This window comes from Moschus berezovskii, chromosome 26, assembly GCF_049115385.1.
Source record: "Moschus berezovskii isolate FMDL1 chromosome 26, NW_MosBer_1.0, whole genome shotgun sequence".
Classification (NCBI taxonomy): domain Eukaryota; kingdom Metazoa; phylum Chordata; class Mammalia; order Artiodactyla; family Moschidae; genus Moschus; species Moschus berezovskii.
The window spans coordinates 520012-528216 of record NC_142485.1 but is presented as its reverse complement, the minus strand read 5'-3'; positions in this window follow the sequence as shown (position 1 = coordinate 528216).

Sequence of the window (8205 nt, the reverse complement as noted above, 5' to 3'; positions counted from 1 at the left end):
GCTTGCAAACGGTCCACTCACTGAACAGTCTCCCTCAACGTAACCGCCCTTTTCGAATGTGCCGTCTGCTCTTGGCTGCTGTCCTTTAGTCGCTAACTCATTTCCGATTCTTGGCGACCCCACAGACTGCAGCAGGTGAGGCTTCCTGTCCTTCACCATCTTCCAGAGTTTGCTCAAACTCATGTCCCTTGAGTCGGTGATGCCATCCAACCATCTCCCCCTCCTGTTACCCCTTCTTCTGCTTTCAGTCTTTCCTAGCATCAGGGTCTTTTCCAATGAGTCAGCCCTTAATGAGTGTGAATAATTAGAAAATCCTGAAGAAAATATGCAATGCCAAAATGTATGAAGACAAAAGCTACATGCTTACAGAGGAGCAAATTCAGGTAATAAAGCATTCTCAAAGTAACTTAGCCCAGATGGCACAACAGACAGTTAAGAAAGGCTTTTGGTTCAGTGAGGTTTCTGGTTCACATCTAAACTAATAACCCTAGTGACATAAACCTAATACATTTCTTCTACCTTCTCCTGAGATGATTTTTTTTTTAACTTTTGGTAACAATCTCTTTCAGTTCTGCTTTGTACTTTTTCATCCATGATCAAAGGCCCAGAAGCCTACTGCTCTAGCAGATTTCAGAAATTCCACAACATGTTCAGTTATTTGTTTTCTGTGTTCAGACAGTTCTGAAAATGATTGCACCTCTCCCATACCCACAAACTGATCGAAAAAAATAAGGCAGTCACATGGGGGAACTGAAGTAGGGGCTGCGGGGAGGGGGTCCCTAAAGTTGGAGGAGAATTCAGAAAGAAAGTTTTCTCTCCCCTCCAAATACTGGACCAGGTAGTGAAGCAAGACACACAGACACTGGTTCAACTCTGAGGGGCTGGAGGAGAAACATCCATGTGCCCCAAGGCATCAACATTTCAGACAGTGACTACACTTCAAGGAGAGATGGTGGGTGGGGAAATGAGTCAAAAGCAAATGTTTAGAAGGACAAACACAAATTTACAAGAGAAAGTTCTCAGTAATAAACCAAAATGCTCTCCGCAACATACCACATACTTCTGAAGTCTTTCTAAAAACGGGTGTTTCTGTAACATGGAAACTGCTTTGTTCCTGTCATGTCCTTGTCTTAAAAACTGTGGACAACCCAGACCCGGCAGGGGTAGGTTTGCTGCAGAGATGAAAACGAGATAGACGCTTCTGTAACCAAGCAGGACCCTACAAGGCGTTCCCAAGATAGACCCCCACCCATATCATGTGCTTGCTATTTCTCTGTAGACAAACTTTAGTGAAGAATTGATTTAATCAGAGAAGTGAGAGAACGCAGAAAGAAAGGAAAAGAGTTGAGCAAGGGCAAAAAAAAAAAAAAAAGGACCATTAAACAAAGTTGAGGACCTTTAGTTCCTCGCCAAGGGCAATGGATAATATTTTGAGCCATGTCTTTGAAGCTGGTTTGCAGATCCTGAAACCCTCACCCGGTGGAGAAGCTGTCTTCCACTCCCAAGCAGGTAGAAGTCAGACCAGTTGGAAGTAGAAGTTGATGGCAATGACCCCTGCTTCCCTCATCACCAGTCAGTCTGAAGAGCCCGGAGCTGACCATGCCCTGCCCCTTGGACACTTGACCCCCTACAGGGCAGGGCACTCAGTTGAGGCCACGAGCCTGCTGGGGCCCCTTTTGCTGGCAAGGCAATAAAGGTATTTTCTTCTACTTCACGCGAAACTCCGTCTCCATTTCTAGTCAGCATAGGTGAACAGAGGCTGGATTTCAGCAACATTTCTCCATAATATTTCAAGGTTGTTTCCTCGCATCTTTGCAGAGATTCCTGGGTCTCTGTGTGGCTATGCTTCTGGTGTGGAGAGGAGTCAATGCCAGCCACACAGAAGAGAAAGGAGGGTCGCAAAAGGGTGGGAGAACTCAGGATGTGGTAGCAGCCAGGCTGGTCTCAGCTCTGGACAGACCGGGAGGGGAGCATCGAAAGCCGCTCAGATGGAGTCAGGAACGCCCAGAACACGGCACTGCTGACTACTGTTCGTTTTCTCCGTGCGGAAGGTGTGGCCCGGAGATGATTATCCTCCAAAAGAGCCGTCAGCATTGTTCGGGCATGTTAGTAACAGCCCACAGGAAGGACAGCTGCTCCGAGAACTTCTCTCCACTGTGGACCCTCAGAATAACAGAGAGACTAGAAGCAAGGCTAAGGGAAACCACAGAAGAAAATCGGGAGGAGGAAGAGAGGAAGAAAGGGAGACGGCGAGACGGTGAGAAGGAAGGGGCAGCTCCAGGAGGAGCAGCGCGCGCTGCAGACGGGCCAGGCACGGCTCGCCCACCCACTGGGCGGCCCTGCCGCTGCTCAGCGCAAGACGCGCGATCCGGAGTCTGCACGCAGCGTGGCTCTGGTAAAACTACCTAGGATTTCCAGGGATCCCCCAAAAGTCCAGAAGTAAAATGCTAATGAAAATTCTGAAAGTGGTGTTTAACGTTTCATGCATCTGTGCTCCAGCCACCCTCCCGGCTGAGGCGGAGAGGCCACGGGGCACCTGCAGAACCGCCAGGCGCGGCCCGGGCAGCAGCCGGGCCCCTGGGCGCCGCGGGCGCGTTTGCAGCGCGCGTTCCTGTCTCACTACGGAGGTCCGCGTCCCGGGGCGGCCTCGGCCCCGGGCTCACTGGGACGCTGGTGGTCTTGCCCGAAAGGCAGCGAGCTTCCGTCCTCCCCTCGGCGGGTAGGGAAAGAGGAGACGTGACCGGAATGTCGTCCTTCAAGAGCGCAGAGGCCATCCCGCCGCACCGGGAAGAGAAGCGGAGACGGCAGAGCTCCACCAGCGCAAAGCTCAAAGGGACCGCCTTCCTCTCCAGCGCAAACCCAGTGAGACCAGTCGCGCTGTGAGCAAAGGCCACTCTCCAAAGAGACAGAGCGAGGCGGCTGCTTGCCCTCAGGGATGCAGGCAGCGGCCAGTGGGGAAGGGACGGAGCGGTGGAGGCTGGACCTCTGCAGCTGCCCTTCGCTCTGCCAGCGCGGCCGCCGCGCGACTCGGACCCGCGCTTCTGACTGCCTGCGCTGGGCCACGGCCGCTCTGTCCTGCGTTCCGATGCTGCATCCTTCCTACACTGGGTGCTCAACTGCCCTTACTGTATGAAACGACTGTGATACGAGACAGGACGTGAGTATGCCCTTAACGTCACTGAAAATCTAGGAGAGGTCACAGTAAGCTAGGGAGAGGGAGCGATGGAAAAAGGAAAGAAGAAACAAATCCTCCTGGAGGAAACCACCGCCCAGAAGACGACTGCCACGACAGACGAGCGCACGGCCCACAGAAGGACGGGTCTCAAGGGCCACGAGCACCATCAGGGGCCCCCGGGGCTCGCGGCCCCGTCACCCCCATCGCGCGGGCCAATGGCGGGTGCCTCTGGGCACATGCCTCTGAGGGACAAGGTGACGTGGAGCAGCTTGGCGGTGCGCCCAGGTAAAGAAACTGGAACCAAGCATCACCTCAGTTAGTCATTACATATCATTGCTTTCCCTTAGCTGTGACAAGGCGTCACACTGACAGATGTGACAGCGGGAAACTGGATGCAGGAAAACCAGAAACCTCTGAACTACCTTTGCAACCTTTCCGAAAATGGAAAAGTCATCTAAAATAAAAAAACTGGCTTTAAAAAATGCCTTCCATTTACCCCAATATAATCTTTTTTAAAAATTTATTTAGTTTTGTATTTTTTAAATTATGAAAGTGTGATAACACACTTACAGGAGACTTGGAAAATACAGAGCAAAGTTACATACAGTTTTGCTATATATTACAATTATTTTCTTCAGTAGGTAAGTTAAGATATTTAGTTGGAGCTTCAATATCAAACTCTCAAAAATTAACAGAATGAACAGTCAGAAAAGTAGAAAGATATAGTAGACCTGAAAATTGCTACAAACCAACACAACATAATTAGGGTTTATACAATTTTCACACAACAGCAGGATACAAAGTCTACTCAAGCTCCCATAGACTATAAAGCAGGAGACACTGGAACATACCTAGGGTTATAAAACAAGGTGCAAAATTTTCATGGTCTAAAGACACTGAAATCATAGAGTCTGTTATCTTATCACTTGGAATTATGCTAGAAACGAATATCAAAAGATACTTGAAGATAACACAGATTTTCAAGTGCAATGTGACACTGACTAAGACAGGCCTCTGAGCTAGCTACTGAAGGGCTCACAAAGGTACAAAAAAGTTAAAACCTGAGAAAACACGGGTGAGAGAAGAAAGCATTTACATGAGAAATTAATATCAAAATGATAAATCAGTATCAAATATACTTTTAAAAAACCCATGTATGGATGTGAGAGTTGGAACTAGAGAGTTATAAAGAAAGCTGAGCATCAAAGAATTGATGCTTTTGAACTGTGGTGTTGGAAAAGACTCTTGAGAGTCCCTTGGACTGCAAGGAGATCCAACCAGTCCATCCTAAAGGAAATCAGTCCTGAATATTCATTGGAAGGACTGATGCTGAAGCTGAAGCTCCAATACTTTGGCCACCTGATGCGAAGATCCAACTCATTTGAAAATACCCTGATGTTGGGAAAGACTGAAGGCAGGAGGAGAAGGGAACGACAGAGAATGAGATGGCTGCATGGCATCACTGACTTGATAGACTTGACTTTGAGTAAGCTCTGGGAGTTGGTGTTGGACAGGGAGGCCTGGTGTGCTGCAGTCCATGGGGTTGCAAAGAGTTGGACATGACTGAACAACTGAACTGAACTGATTTGGAAATTAAATGTAAACTTTTAAATGATGGGTGTATCTAAGGAGGCCATAACAAGGAAAATTAGAAAATATTTGTAACAGAATAAAAATGAAAAGAGAACTTACCAGAATTTGCTGCATGCAGATGAAGCTGCTCAATACAACTAAATGCAATGTGGAATCCTGAATAAGGTATCAGAACAGGCAATGGACACGAGCATACGATTTGTGAAATTTGAACAAAATCTGTACTTGAGTCAATAACACTGTATCATATGCTAATTTCTTGTTTTCTTTCTTTTATTACAATGTAGAATTTCTTTATATTCTCAGAATTGGATTAGAAGTGTCAAGTCTTATTCTATTTCTTTTAAAAAATCCCTAAGATAAAAGACTTTCTAGACTTTTAACAGTAATACAAGATGCCAGAATAAATGGAACTCTGTCAAACTTTTGGGTGAATATAAATTAGAAATCTAATGTTCTATTCATGTAATTTCAAATAGGTGGAACCAAAATTTCATAGATTTTTTAGCTAGGCAAAAATTCATAAATTTTATAAAATATATATTATATTACACATAATATTATATATATTTTTCATTCACTTTTAGTTACATAAATAAATACACACACACACACACACAAGTTTTTCTAATATACTTGATAAAGGCTTGAGAAAGAACTACCAAAAAATAGGACAAAGAATTTGGAAAACATAAAGTAAATGAAATAGGAGCACTGAATATGAAATAGAAAAGCTGAAACAAACTAAATAAAAGATCATCATATAGTCCAGTTATTTTTAAACATCTTTAGAAATCACATCTGGAATTTCTGAGAAAAATCCATATCTGGGAAATTGTAATTTTTCAAAAAAAATTCCACAATAATTCTAATATGAATCTGGATTTTAATAGTGATTACAGTGATAGAAGCAAGGTCCGGTGCTGTAAAGAGCAATATTGCATAGGACCCTGGAATGTTAGGTCCATGAATCAAGGCAAATTGGAAGTGGTCAAACAGGAGATGGCAAGAGTGAACATGGACATTCTAGGAATCAGTGAATTAAAATGGACTGGAATGGGTGAATTTAACTCGGATGACCATTATATCTACTACTGTGGGCAGGAATCCCTTAGAAGAAATGGAGTAGCCATCATGGTCAACAAAAGAGTCCGAAATGCAGTACTTGGCCAATACTTTGGCCACCTCATGCGACGAGTTGACTCACTGGAAAAGACTCTGATGCTGGGAAAGGTTGGGGGCGGGAGGAGAAGGGGGAGACGGAGAATGAGATGGCTGGATGGCATCACCGACTCTGTGGACATGAGTTTGAGTGTACTCCGGGAGTTGGTGATGGACAGGGAGGCCTGGCGTGCTGTGATTCATGGGGTCGCGGAGAGTAGGACATGACTGAGCGACTGAACTGACTGACTGACAGGTTTTTCATTTAGAGGTAGTTTCAGTGATATAGAATTCTATAGTTTTCTGTTGACCAATCATGATATAATGGTATTAAAATGAATAACAGTTACACAGTCACAATAGTAAAAGGCATTTATCAGTTTTCACAATCAATAGCCAGACAAAAGTTACAACTGCAAGCCATAATGGAAACATGATTAACCTAATGATGTAAAATACTTACCTACACTTTGAAGGGTCACGTAGAGTGATGCGGGAAGGCAAAGTGCGTACAGACACACATTTCCATCATCTAGCCAGTCTGCCTTCTGGTTGGTGCACTTAATTCATTTACATTTAAGGTAATTATTGACATGTATGATCCTACTGGGGCTTCCCAGGTGGTGCCAGTGGTAAAGAACTCACCTGCCAAAGCAGGAGACATAAGAGATGTGGGTTCAATCCTTGGGTTGGAAAGATTCCCTACAGGAGGGCATGGCAATGCATTTCGGCATTCCTGCTGGAGAATCCCATGGACAGAGGAGCCTGGCAGGCTACAGTCCATAGCGTCACAAAGAATCAGACACAAATGAAGCAACTTAGCACACACTCACACGTGATCCTATTACCATTTTCTGAATTGTTTGGTGTTTGTTTTTTGTAAGTCTTTTCCTTCTTTTACGGTTCCTGCCTACAGAAGTCTCTTTAGCATCTGTTGTAAAGCTGGGTTGGTGGTGCTGAATTCTTTTACCTTTTGCTTGTCTGGAAAGCATTTGAATCAGCTGTATGTATACACATATCATCCCCTTAGTTAGCGGCCCTTCCCATTTAGGTCACCAAAGAAAATTTGTAGAGTTCCCTGTGCTATACAGCAGGTTCTCATTAGGGCCGCAAATTCTTTAAGAGACAATGTGTCCCCCACATTGACTCTTTTTCACAGTCAAACCACAGAGTGTGGTCCCGTACTCTGAGAAACAAAAAGGAAGTGCAGCCTCAGGAGAAGATAAAGTAAAAGGGTGTCTGGGCTAGAAGACACCATGCACTTTTAAGGTGACTGTCATGTTGAAAACAGAGGCATTAATAAATATATTTATAAGCAACACTGAGCCTCCTGGAGTCTTCCCTCACACAGTTCCTGGAGCAGTAGAGCCCAGGGCTTATGATACTCTGGTCAAGAGCCAGGAATTTTCTTTTCTGCAGAGGCTGAGCAACTCAAGAGGAAAGACCGAAAGATGCTGCTCTTAGAGGCTGTATCACAAAAGAACCAGAATGGGCTCACAGTTGGCAAGCCCCTGTGATTCATGGGATCGCAAAGAGTCGGACAGGACTGAAAGAATGAACTGAACTGAACTGATGCTCAGCAAACTCAGAGTCTACAATAGCCTTTTTCAGACACATTCTCAAATAACCAAGATTCCTGAGAAATTTCTTTAACACGAAAGACACAGGCAAGCCAAGAGCCAGGGACTGTCCATGTTAAGGAAGACTTAGTAGTTTGCGTGTGCATATGTGTATGTGTGCCATTCTATGTATCGAGGGAGGTACTTTAACCATGAAACAGAGACAAGCTGCCATATGTTTAAAAAACGGAGGACAAAGATCTGTTGGATGTTAAAATATAATAAAATCGACTCAAAAAAACTTTGGGAAGTAAAGTAAGAAACTGTCAAGAAGGGACGGTGAAAAGTAGAGAGATGGAACATAGTGGAGAAACAGGACAATTGGTAAGTATCCAATCAGAAAAAGTCCTAGAAGTCGAGAACGTGGAAAACCAAATGGGAAGTAAACATAAATCACAATCGGGGCTTCCAATATTCTGGATTTGGATCAAATCAAAATCAACAATGAAAGCTCAAAGACAGTGAGGTAGCACCATCCAATTACTGGAGAAAACTAGTTTCCAAAAGGAATTCTGTACTCAGCAGAATTATCAAATGCCAATATAAATGAAATATTTTCAGTCAAGTTTTCTAAACTGTTCCTTTCCATTCACATTTCTTAAGAAACCAGTGTGCTTAATTAAAATTAAAAAATAAGGGAGGTGGGAGGGGGGTTCA